Source organism: Mauremys reevesii, linkage group 3, assembly GCF_016161935.1.
Source record: "Mauremys reevesii isolate NIE-2019 linkage group 3, ASM1616193v1, whole genome shotgun sequence".
NCBI lineage: Eukaryota > Metazoa > Chordata > Testudines > Geoemydidae > Mauremys > Mauremys reevesii.
Window position 1 is genome coordinate 204,857,451 of NC_052625.1, and position 13,546 is coordinate 204,870,996.

Here is a 13,546-nt window from a genome sequence, read left to right on the forward strand (position 1 = left end):
TTGGTGCCACTACAGGACCTTGGTTGCAAACCATGTTCTATATGGTCCCAATTTATATCAATAACGTCACACATGGAGTGTCCTGTCGTGCCCACAAGTTGCTGTAGATGCTAATGAGAATAAGGGGAACTAAGAAACAACTTATTAAAAATGGGGCACTCCAATATTCATGGAGCGTGGAAGTACAGATAAGGAAAAGAGGGCTGAAACCTTCATGCATATGCATAAGGTGTTAGGTGTGGTCAGAACTACAGTATAAAAGAGATTCCCTGGTTGGGTAAAAGTGGGAAGACCCCAAGGGAAACCCCAGCAGGAACTATCCCTCTATCAATGATCATCTGTTGGGAGATTCATCAGACCCTGGAATATCCGTGAGGATGAGAGTATGATTAGAGGATTAGTTCGTGCATGGGTTTCTGTATGATTTGTATAGACCTGGGTAATTGTAATTTTAACGATTGCTTCAATAAAACTTGCAGTACAGATAAGACTTCATACTTGTGACTGTGTTCGCGGTCACTCTCCTTGGTCTTCATGTGTTCCTGGAGTCTCCAAATCTGAGAAATGTCAGGGCTCCCTGCATCCAGGCCACTGCCCCTGCCTGGGCTGCATAAGGGGAGGGCAAGAGAGAAGCAGCTGCTGATGCCTCCCAGCATGGCCCAGATGGGGAAAGTGACCTGGATGTTTGGAGCACTTGGTGTTGCTCTTGCTCCACCCCTCACAGCCCCCTAGGGGGGCACGGAGGAAGGCTGGGGGGAGGGGAGCAGTATCTGTGTCACTGGCAGGAAGCACAGATAAATCTGCATGCCCCCCCATGCAGCGCTCTGACTCCACACCAGCAGTGCACAGCTCTGCAGTGCCGCATGGTGTCCCTGGGAGGTCACCCGAGTGCTCCCCGCCCACACGTGGACCTGGCCCGAGTCCCTCTCCCTAACCCCTCCCTTGCATAGACCTGGCCTGATCCGCTCCTCCTCCCTTCCTCACCCCCCCAAACCCCACTGCTCACTCCCCCAGCCCGTTTTTTGGAAAACTGGGTATTTGTCCCACTTCCTCTTCCCAAGTGACGATCAGCTGGCAAGAGCAAACAGGGCAAATGCCCAGTTTTGCCAAAATGTCAGGGCGTCGGGTCAGGGTTTAAAAAGGGGGCTGCCCCAGCTAAAACAGGATGTATGGTCACCTTAGGCTGTAGTAACAGTTAGCCCAGGCAGAAGTGGGGAGCCCCAGTCCCTCACCTACCCTGTGTCCCTGCCCCCCAGAGTGCGCTGCCCAGGGCAGGTGGAGGGTCCAGGACTCCCCATAGTGGCCCAGGCTCCCTGGGCAGCTCTTACCACCACCCAGCTTCTGTCCAGGCCGTGAGGGAAGGGGAGGAGCAGGGGGTCTCCCCTGCCTGTTGCTTCTCCTGGTGAAATATAACTGTGGGGCTTTCTCCCGGGAAGAGGGTGTGTATTACTTCCCTCTGCACATTTACATGCTTCTCTGTATCATCTGCTCTGGGGGCGGGGCCCATCTGGATATCATAAGGGAGCCCTGCAAAATCCTCGGGGGACATACATTCCCTGCATATCGCTGCCACATCAGCTGGAGTGAATCCAGCCATGCCAGATACTCTCACCATCCACCCCAAGGCTGTGCTCCTATTCAGTGGGCCAACTGATTTCCCTACTGCCCTAACCTGGTCAGAGGTAAAGGGTCTAGTCTCCACCCGCTCCTCTGTTCCTCCCTGACCTCCCCTTTTTGTGACAGAGGTACTGACTGTGGGGGCCATCGGGGGAGGCCTTTGCAGCTCTTCCAGTGATTCCCGTAGGGGGCTATATGGAGACTGACCGATGGGATCCAGGGTGAACTCACCAGGGTCCGTCAGCTCATAATTGCAATAAGGGGGGATACACTGGGATCCTCCTCTGATGCTATGTCTTCCTCCCAGCTACAATTCCCTCTAATCGCTGCCACAATCCCCCTTTGCTCTCCCAACTGAGCCTTAAGGAAGTTAAGGGCACAAATCTGTCTCCGGCGTTCCCCGTGCTCTGCCTGGGTTCTGCTCTGTGAATCCTTCAAAAGGGCTCTGACTGCAGCTTTGCTCTCCGTGGTCTGCTGTTTCAACTCAGGCACTTCCCCCTGCAATTTACTACTGACCCACTCACTATCACATACTTGCTTCTGTATCCCTACAATCTGTGCTGCTTGTGTCAGAGACATCGCTCTGAGAGCATCAGATTCTGCCTTCAAATTAATCACTTCACTTTCCTTTTCAACTCTGATTCTTTCCAGTTTCTGCACCTGGTTTTTAACCGATCTAGCTCCTGATCCAGTGTTGTCACAACCATCCACAATCCCTGCAAAGAAGCCTTTCTCTTTGCCCTAACATTCGGACCTCCCCACCTTCCTGCATTAACCCAGATATCCCATTGCTTGTGGAGCTGCAGGGAGGCTCCGGGGCCAGTGAAGGCACCGAGCTTCCAGGGTCCATTACTCCCATACTCTTGTACAAAATCTGTCAAGCTGTTTCCCAACATCATGTTCAACTGTTCATTCTTTCCCGGTGTTTCCCTGTCTCTGGACATAATTTCTCCACTCGAGCAGGCAATCGGCCTGAGTTCTGAGTCCCAGTAACGGAATGTATCCGTAGATTAACTCGCGCACTGCGACACGGGAACTTGTAGGGAGTGACTCCACCCCGCCGTCTTTTACCTCCTATTGCAATGGACAAACTACACACAGTTTGTACCAGCCGTCTCCTTCCTCTCCACCACGCCCTGCTGGGGCCTCCAAATTCTGTTACCCGGGGTTCTTTCAACCCAAAGCTTTACTCTGTGTGAGGAGGGGTCAGGGAATAAATCTGGGGAGACACGGCCGTCCGACCGATCGATGGCTGGCACAAACAGGACAACCCAAGAGTGCTTTCACTTAAAGCTAAACTTTACTAGTCTCAAGCACTTACACACGTCCGCACCAAGTTAGTAAAACACCCCCAACCCTTGATAATTACCAAAGCTGAGTATGGCTTTCGAGTGATACAGCGGCAGCCCGTCTGCTGCTGGGGAACAGAAGATGCATCCAGAGGGAAAGGCCAGTCCTGAAACGAGTCCCTTCAGCACCTCGCCCGGCCGTAGGCACTTTTACAGAAGCGAAGCCCACATGCGGATGGCCATTTTCGTAAAAACAAGAGCCGTCCACAAACCAAACAGCATCTCACTCAGCACAGCCCCTCCCTCGAAGAGCGACGGCTCCCGAGGTAGTAGCTCAGGTGTAACAGAGTAGCATATGCATGAACACACACACACAAAATCTGTTATAGTTACCAGTCTGTTGCTCAAATAAACCTACTGGCCAGTTAGGCTGAGAGAGAGGGAAGGAGCTGGCCTCTGTCGGTCCGGAACGATGCTCCATGTTGTAGCAGGATGGAACCCGAAGAATCATGCACACCCCCCATCTTTATAGGACCGTCCTTCCATGCAAGTCTATGCATTTGGCCTTGTCAGGCCTCTCATCGGTCTGAAAGTTGTTTACGTGGTTATCCGATAACCAGGGGTGGCTCTAGCAGGCGCTTGGGGCGGCCGTTTCCCGGGGGGCGGCATTTGGCTCCGGTTGAGCTCCCGCCGGCATGCCTGCGGCAGGTCCACCAGAGCCCGGAACGAGCGGACCTGCCGCTGGCTTGACTGCGGCGGGTCCCGTCTTCCCGCGGGTCCGGTTGCGCTCCCGCAGGCACGACTGCGGCAGGTCTGCTCGTTCCGGGCTCCGGTGGACCTGCCGCAGGCATGCCGGCGGGAGCTCAACCGGAGCCGCGGGAAGAGGGGACCCGCCGCGGGACCGGGGAAGGGCGGCGCAGCGCTCCGCGCTGCTTGGGGAAGCCTGATTTCTAGAGCCGCCCCTGCCGATAATAGTACGCTGACGATCCCCTCTGGCTGTTGTTGATCTGGGGGGAATCGTTAGCTATTCCTGGTCAAGGGGCACCTGCCTCTTGCTTCTGGGGTCATCAATCTGCCCTGGTCCGCTTTCGGTGCCTCCGAGTCTCGGCCCCTCCTTTGGCCATCTGGATATGCAGTGGCCTTCACACTTATCTTTCTTAAAACAGTCTCACTCTCATCCCAGACTCGGGGTGCTATATAGTTGCAGCAGGGCACAAAAATCACTTTTAGTACCAGGCTACTTCTAACACTAAAACTTCTTTTATCTATTACAAGGTCTTCCATAACATTCCATCCCTTTTAATTTACCTTTATCCCAACATCGGAAACTACAGCTAACATTTGCGGCCTGTCTAAGGCCCACACATTAGCATTGCAAACTTTAATCAAAGGACCTAAACTTAAACTAAATTAATCTTAAAACTTCATTCTATTACAATATTCATAATTCTTATACTAATCATTAGTATTTGGGTTACACCAGGGCTTAGACTTCAATATTTTCAGGCAAAAATCTCCTATTGAGCTGGAGTTAAGTTGTAAATCTGCTGCATAAAGGAGAAAAGCCTTGACAAGAGCTGCGCCAGGACAGAAAGGCTGGAGTGTGTGGGAGGGACTCATTGCTGTGGTATCTGAGTGCCTCTCTCCAACAGAGAGCACAGATCCTGAGGTGGGGAAATCTTATCCCCTTCAGACAGATTGGGAAACTGAGGCATGGGAAATCTGTGGCAGACCTAGGACTAGAACCCAGTTCTCCTGACCCTGCTCCCCTGAGCTTATGGCACAAATCACTGTTCCTACCTCTCTGGAGACAGCAGGGACTGTGGGCAGCGGTCAAAGAGGTGCAGCTAGTGTCCTGCTTTCTCAGCATATACAGGCTGTGGGGAGAGAACTGGGATTCAGACCCTGCCCTTCAGAGCAGGTGGGCCTCACTCCCGTGAGCAAGGGATGTGAAGGGCTGGAGGAGGAGACACATGCATGGGAACGCTGCGGGGGAAGCACATTCATAGATTTCCCAACCAAGCAAAGGAGATTTGCATGAATCCAGCCAGCATGGGCCTGCAGTTTTAGAATGGCAGGAGCCAGTTTGTAGCTGACCTGAATTAATTCCTGATGGAACTAGAGCAGATCTTTTAGAGAAACATCCAGTCTTAGTTTTAAAATGGTCAGGGATGGAGAATCCACCACAGCCCATGGTCAGTCGCTGCAACGGTTAATTCCCCTCCCTGTCCACAGTTTACACCTTATTTCCTGTCTGAATTTGTCTAGCTTCAAACTTGTACCCATTAGATCTCGTTACACAGCAGTGACTGGGTGAAAGGCTCCACCGGTTCATGCAGGAGGTCAGACTAGATCATTAATAGTCCCTTCGGATTTCAAACTCTATGTCTGTCCAGCTGGCAAGTGCTATGGCAGAGTCTGCAGCTCAGCTGGAGTGGGCAGGAGTCCCCTACCGAGGTCACTGTCAAACCAGCTCCTAACAGTAACTGCTTTTATCGTGTGTCCTGCACCCTGCGATGCTGCTGAGCGCAGTCAGCACCTGCCCTTAATTTTCTAGTTACTAGAGGGAAATCCTTTTTCCTTCCTTCCTGGCTGTGTTTTACAGCACATTAAATAAAGTTCTGTTCTGTTAAAGTGTCGCTGTATCTCTCTTGTTTCACAATTCAGAGCTGCAGATCCCTCAAGGCAACAGCGATGGACTTACCCGTGCCAGCCAATGCGTCAGTAAATCATCCCTGGTGATCCACCAACACTTGCACAACCATGGAGAAGCCCCCTCAGAGGCAAGTGGAGGGACAGGATCAGGATGTGCAGCCCGTCTATCACACTCAGCCCAGCCAGGGAAGCCCATTTCATTGACTCCATCAATTATTTCCTGCGCACTGTCTGGTAACACTGCTGTGCAGCTGGACATGTTTACTGGCCTTGCACATCTGGATGACGACAACCCTCCTCGTGGCTTTTCCCAGCAGCAAACTGCTTGCCCGCTGCCCGATAGCAATGTGGAGCTGTAAGCTCCCACCTGACTCTCAGCACCCATTTCCTCACAGTCAGGGCAGCTGCTGTCTCAGTGCCTGGGTGCTGCAGGGCTGGGGCGAGCCTGGCGCACAGCTCCAGGGATGTGGCCTCCCATGTTCAAAAGTTCTGGCACCGCTGATGGTCGGCCTAGTTCTGCATCACAAGCTAATGCCACCGCTCCGTGCCTGTCTGTTGGTCAGCAAATGCTTGTCATGGCTGAACAATGCCATGTGCTGATCCTCAGTACCCTGTCTCTGAGCACGGTGTGCTTGGAAATACAAGAGAAAACCTTGCCCCAGCCTTAAAATGGACATGAGATTGTTGGCGCTCTGTGTGGTCTCCATGGTTTCAGCAGTGTGGCTGAAAACAGAGCGAATAAGAGTAGATTATGGAATAGTACCAAGGGATTTATGGGAATTCGATCCCCCGCAGTCACAAATTCCCTGCAAGGAGTGAGGATATCCCATAATACACAGCAACAATTCCCCACAAAGTATTGGATCAGAAGTGTCACAGGGGATGCTTAGATAGCAGCCCACAGAGTCACATGTCTTTTGCTGATGCAATTTGAAGCCATGTGGGCCCATTGCACTGCCACAGGCAGCCAACATTCTTGTACCAGAGAGGCTGGTAGAGGACACCCAGAGTTCTCAAATAACCATGTAAACACATTCCTAAGAGATGGTACAGCAACACACTGACCCCTCGTAAGATGAGGGTGCGATGAGAGGATAATGGATAAGGATGTTTTGTTTGAACAAGCAGGTACAAGGATAACAGTGGTAACAGCGTATCTGGAGTGTAATACATGACTTGTTTGTATCAGTTTATAAAAAGAAAAGTCACAGGAGGGTCACCTTTGTGCAGCCTGCAGGGCATCATCCTGGTGCCCTGATTGAACTGGTAGCGCATACATGTGTTAGAGTATCTGTAACTACAAAGCCAGGGCACTGGTGCCGCGCTTCATTGACAGTAGACCTGGCCGAGCATCTTCACCACCAAACCAAGCCTGTCGTCTTTAGGAGTAACATCAAGCTCTGCTGGATTAGCGGTCTGCACGCTCTGCTCGTGCTGATAACACTGGAGCTCCAAGAAGAGAAGCACTGAGCAGCTTAGCAGCCTGGACAGTGTTGCCTCAGCAACAACATTCTTCAGCACTTAACAACATCCTGCACCATCCTCTCAGGTCAGGAATGTGCTTACTTGGTGTTAGCTAATATCTAGTGTGTTGTTATGTTGCCGAGCCAGGGCTTACTCTGATTCGGAGCCTTTGGGTCACACTGTTCGTTATGCTCAGGGCTCCAGTAAGGCCTACGCAGGGGACCAAGACAACTGAGGAGGAGTTTGAAGATGTCTTCCAGGGATAGGACTGCTGAAGAGAGCTGCATTCTGAGAGCTTCCCAACTGCCCCTTAATTCATGCCCCTTGTTATTCATGCCCCTTGGAAATTCCCATTGACCTTCCATTGTCTGCGCTCAGTTAGTTGAATTCACCCAGAATACTTTAGGCCATTAAGGAGTCATGACCACAGAGTAGATGGCTCCTCTCAAGGATGCAAAGGAGTGTGTTTACGCAGGTGCTGTATTTGCTGACAGATGTCTGAGCCTAGAGGGAGGGCAATAGAGACAATGAAGTCAGTTATAAGCTGAAACAACTAACTGAGCCTGGGCAAGAAGGCTGGAACCCTTGCTTTGAGTGTTTATTTATGGTATTAAATGAGATCCAGAAGAGGAACAGAATTGTGATTTGATCGATATGAGCCAGAAGGTCAACTCAGGTGGCAGCAGCAGAGGATCCCAGCAGGCAAACCACTCCCCATGCCACACAGCAAGGGGAAAAAACCCACAAAACTACCTGCCAATCTGACCTAGGGGGGAAAACTCGGTCCTGACCCGAGATCTGGTGATCAGTATCACCTGGACAAGAACCAGCCAGATAGCCAGAAAGAGGATTCTCTGTACCATCAGAGTTCTGAGTATATTTAATATTGCTTCAAAGACTCCACCACCTCCCCTGGGACACTGTGCCCACGTTTACTCACCTTCACTCTGTTGACCCCTGAACTGATCGTGGAGGGTCTATATGTTTGGAGACAATATAATTTATCTGCTAAGCATGCTCATAGAATAATAGTGGAAGTTACTGAAGTTGTAACAGTAAGTAGGAGAACAAATCACTGGGTTATTAGGCTTTGCTATGGTTAAAGGCGTGTTTTTTTAGTGCAAAGCCTTGTGGAAGTAGTTATGTTAGCAGATGTGTAGTGCAGGCCTAAGACAATACCCAGGTCATAAATTCTGCACTCTCATTTGGTAAAAGAAACAAATAACCACAAAAAAAGTACAATACACTGCAGGAAGGGAGCTTCTGAAATCTGGTTACTAGGCAGCTTGACTACAATAACCGATAGGAATTATTAGAAAATGAGTGACATGGGTCATTAATATTAATGATTTGAGGCAGGGTTAGAAACCCCTGGAATGCCATATATGGATAATTGCCAGGTATTAATCTTGTTATGGTTGCAGAAATATGGCTGTGTAGTCTATAAGTTACATAAAGAAAGGGTATAAAAGATCTAGTCTAGTCCCTCATTTTTCAGGTTCACTGGATTTCAGGTTCTATAAATTTCCTTCTGATGGATTCCACGTACTTTTCTTTCTATCTTTCTTTCCAGTGGTCTCAATAAAGTTGTAAATATGCACAAAGCAAGACTAAGTATGAGCTACGCAGGAAACCACTTTACTATGCTGATCTTATCTTTATATTTATGTATATTGACTTTTCTATGATTTCAGTTATACTTGTCTGTATAAACTAAAGCTCAAAGTTTCTGTGTGTTTCACCAAATTTCATATTCTCAATTAACTCTAAGTAGCTGCCTGAAAAAGAACCTGTCATGTGCGACACGTGCATGCTGCATCCCACTAACTAATCCTGTGTAAAAACTGATCAGGCTACAATTGCTAAGAAAGTGCTTCTTATTTCCTGACTGAATTTCTCTAACTTCAACTTCCAGCCTCTGGATCTTGTTATGCCTTTGTCAGCAAGGTTGAAAAGTCCCCGCACCATCAGATCTCTGGTCTGTACCAATACACTGGGATCAAGTTACCTCCTCTTAGCCTTCTCTTCAATAAGCTGAATCCATTGTACTCCTTCAGCCTCCCATCCTAAGGCTTGTTTTCCAGCCCCTGGAGCATTTCTGTGACTCTCAGTCTCTCCGTAGGCAACTCTGGGCAGAGATGAGGGTGCCCCTACTTCAGGATACTCCAAACTGACTTGTTACCCTTTTGTTACAAATTAGCTCAGCCCCACTGATACACTTCCTAGGCTGCTCCTGGGACAGTATAACAATACTCTGCCCTATATGCACAGCTTGGGGCAACTGGACACACTGCCATCCACTCCTAGCCCTCTGACCGAGACAGGGCCCAGCTGCCTCCACTTCCACCCAGCCCTCAGCCACCTACTTGGCTACTGCCCTACCCCCCCCCCCAATCTTCCTTCCAGACACTCCCCCTCCCCCCAAATCATTTTCTAATCATTCAGTTTACATGTTTACAGTGGAAAAAAACCAAATAAGTCATTCAGATGTTAATGATGAAAAATAAGAGTTTAATCCCCAAATGTAATGTGTGTTGCAGAGAGCCATCCATTACTCATTTATAATGTAGATATGCTATTGTAAAACATTACAAAATTGCAAATCATAATCAGAATGCAAGTCCTAACCAAGATAATCCATTAAAATGAGACCAATCTGTGTAATTAGGTACCACCTGTGCAATTAAATACCTCTACATTTTTCATCCATAATGGAGGGAAGTATCTGACTGTTTTGAGTAATGGAGATGAAGGCATACAGTTCCTCTCGAAATACTGGGCTTCATGCTGTATTAGCCTGACCAGATGTCCCGTTTTTATAGGGACAGTCCTGTTTTTGGGGACTTTTTCTTATATAGGTGCCTATTACCCCCCACCTCCTGTCCTGTTTTTTTTACAGTTGCTGTCTGGTCACTCTGTGCTGTAGCTACCTCAAATCAAAAACCCCACTGAAGGCAATGGGATCTCTGGAGAAAGACAATGATAGCCTGGCCCCATTGAAATCATCCACTTGGAATGACAAATACTCAACACCGCTCAGGAGTGGAATTTTGCAGTGACTTCAGTGGGGCCAGGATTTCACTCAGAATGCCTGCAGGACCGGTCCTATTAACAACCGGAACTTGTGCACTTTTGTTGAAAAAGAAATGGAACAATAACTGACAAAAAGAAAAAAAAATGTAATTTTACAAGAGTGAAATTCCATGTTACAGCAACACGACAAATATGATCATCATCATATCACTAAAAATCTATTTGATTGGTTTCTTTTAAATTTTAAACTGCTGTATTCATTCATACATCTGAAATTTTATCCACATTAAACAGGGATTTAATTAAATTAGTGGGGAGGGAAAGCTCAGTGGTTTGAGCATTGGCCTACTAAACCCAGGGTTATGAGTTCAATCCTTGAGGAGGCCACTTAGGGATTTGGGGCAAAAATTCCTGCTAGTGAAGGCAGGGGGTGGACTCAATGACCTTCCAGTTCTAGGAGATTGGTGTATCTCCAATTATTACTTAAATTGAAGAGACTGATTTTAGTACATATAAAAGCCCAGTTTTCCAGTGTTTATCATCACATGAAGATCTGGTAATCAATCTAAATGTATTAAACAAGATAAATAAGAGTAAAAGCATTAATGACAGCCAGCATTTGACTGAGGGGAAATGACTCATTACATGGAGTGTGCAAATCACTTCTGAATCCACTATGTCATTTATAAAAACGGTACATCAGTACTTCACTGGACATTACAAGGTAGTATATATAATAAAAATGAATAGTTTGGTTTTGTATATCACTTTTCATGCACAGAGTTCAAAGCCTCTTATGGAGCTGCATAACCATAATCACCCCCATTTTACAGATAGTAAAACTGAGGCAGAAAAGGGGACAGTGACTGGGCCCACACCATTCATTCTGAGGCTTCCCTTTGGAAGTATCTGTTAATGTTTATAACATAAGAACGGCCATACTGGGTCAGACCAATGGTCCATTTAGCGCAGTATCCTGTCTTCCAACAGTGGCCAATGCTCAAGAAGAGATTTCTCCATTGTGGTTGGGATTCTTAGTAACTATTTTCATTGGACCAGACTAAGGCCCATCCTGCAGGCCCATGCGGAGGCATAAGCGGGCATAAGGCCCCCCTTTAGCTCTCCTCTGCAGGTTTATTCGTACCATGGGGAGCTGCACAGAGAGCAGGCTCCACAGAGTCCGTATAGCCTCCCACCCTGTGCATCTGAGTGGGAGTGTGGGGGGGAGGGGCAAACCTCTGGCTCTGCTCCACGTTTGGGGGGGGTCAGGGCTGGGGCAGGGGGTTGGGACTCGGGGTTGGGGCACAGACTTACCTCAGGCAGCTCCCAGTCAGCGGCGCAGTGGGGCTGAGACAGGCTCCCTGCCTGTCCTGGTGCTGTGCTGTGCCCTGGACGCAGCTGTCAGGTCCAAGCTCCTAGGCGGGGGGTGGGGGCCACGGGGCTCCGCGTGCTGCTCTCACTCACAGGCACCGCACCCCCAACTGCCATTATCCATGGTTCCCAGCCAATGGGAGTGCGGAGCTGGGGCTCGGGGTGGGGTCAGCGCGTGGAGCCCCATGGCCCCCTCGCCTAGGAGCTGGACCTGGCACCGGGCTGTGTTGGGGTGCAGCCTGGTTCCAGCTCAAGTAGGGACTAGCCTTCCTCATACCCACAGCTCCGCCGACCAGACTTTTAACGGCCCGGTTGGCAGTGCTGACCAAAGCCACCAGGGTCCCTTTTCGACTGGACGTTCTGGTAAAAAAAGGGACACCTGGCAACGCTATGTGACTAAATGGATGTTGGAACAGACTCTCAAAATGCCACACCACAAGATGAACCAATTGCAAAGCAGTCTCCTGTTGTCACAAGAAAGAGCTCTGTTTTAGCCATGTCGAGATTCAGCTGGTGGCTAGACATCACAAGATGTCAGAGGGACAGGCCAAAATTTTGTTTGGATGGAAGGAGACTGCTCTGGAGTAGGGAGGTAGGTCTGTGGGTAGGTCTACAGTATGAAATTTGGTCGATTATTTAGAAGTTGATTTCTCAAAACAGATTTTGTACAGTCCCTTCGTGCATCCCCACTATGCGCTTAAATTCGGCTGTACTATGTCCACAGTACCGAGGCTAGTGTTGACTCGCAGAGCGGTGCACTGTGGGTAGCTATCCCACAGTTCCCGCAGTCTTTGCTGCCCACTGGAATTCTGGGTTGAGCTCCCAGTGCATGATGGGGCAAGAAATTTGTTGCTGGTGATTTTGGGTACATGTCGTCAGCCGCCCCTCCCTCCGTGAAAGCTATGGCAGGCAATCATTTTGTGCCCTTTTCCCTGGATTGGCCGCGCAAATGCCATAGCACTGCACGCATGGAGCCTGTTCAGCTCACTGCAGCGGTTAAGACCATTTTAACCACCTCACACATTATCGTGCAGTTTGTGCAGAGCCAGAACCTGCAAAAGCAGGTGAGGAGGCCACAGCAGTGCGATGACGAGATTGATGAGGACATGGACACAGACTTCTTTCAAGTCACGGGCCCTGGCATCTTGGGGCAATGGGGACAGGCTCATGCTATGGACCGCTGATTCTGGGCCTTTGAAACAAGCACAGACTGGTGGGACCACATAGTGTTACAGGCCTGGGATGAGTCCCAGTGACTGTGAAACTTTCGCATGCGTAAGGGCACTGTAACGTGTTGGGACTCACCACCTGGCACCTCCCACTGGTGACTCCAGGAATTAGCTCTGTCCGGCAGAGCACCCCGTCCTGGTGGTGTCCTGTCCGTCTTTCTGCCTTCAGTTGCTGTCTCTGGACCGGCATTGCTCCCTGCTTGGCAGCATCCTCTTCAAGGCCACTGCCCTCCGGCAGTGCCCCTTAGTTCATCTGCACCCCCTTCCGGGGGTCAGTGATCAGCAGTCCTACACCCCAGCCACATGTCCAACCGCCCTCTGAGTCCAATCCCTCTGGTCAGAGATCTGGCGTAGTATCATGGCCACTCCCTACGGCCAATGGCAGGGTGTACTGTAAGGGGGGGGGGGGGGGAGACACAGGCCCGCCCTCTACTCTGGGTCCCGGCCCAGGGACCCTCTGGCAGCAGCCTCGCTGTCCTTCTCTCCCCTCCTCTGTCTGCTTCCCTGGGCCGTTTCCCCTACAGCGTCTTGCACCCGCTAGGCCCTTCCCTTCAGGGCCTGCAGGCTATGGGCTAGAGCTCCCTAGCCTCCCCGAGCCTGGCCAGCACTGCGCTGTCCATGGTGCTAGTCTCCACCCTTGGAGACTGACCTTCCCCTGTCAAAGGCCTGGGACAGACTGCCTGCTCCTGCTCTGGGCAGCCTTCTTATAGGGCTGAGCCTGGCCCTGATTGACTGTCTCCACTCTGGGCCCTGATTGGCTCACAATAAGCCCTTCTTTAATTGGCTCCCTGTCTGCACAGGCGCCCTGGCCTGCCGCAGCCCACACTCACAGGGAGTGGGGCAATCTGCCCCACTACTCCCCCTTAAGAACCCTTTCTGGGGGGGAGG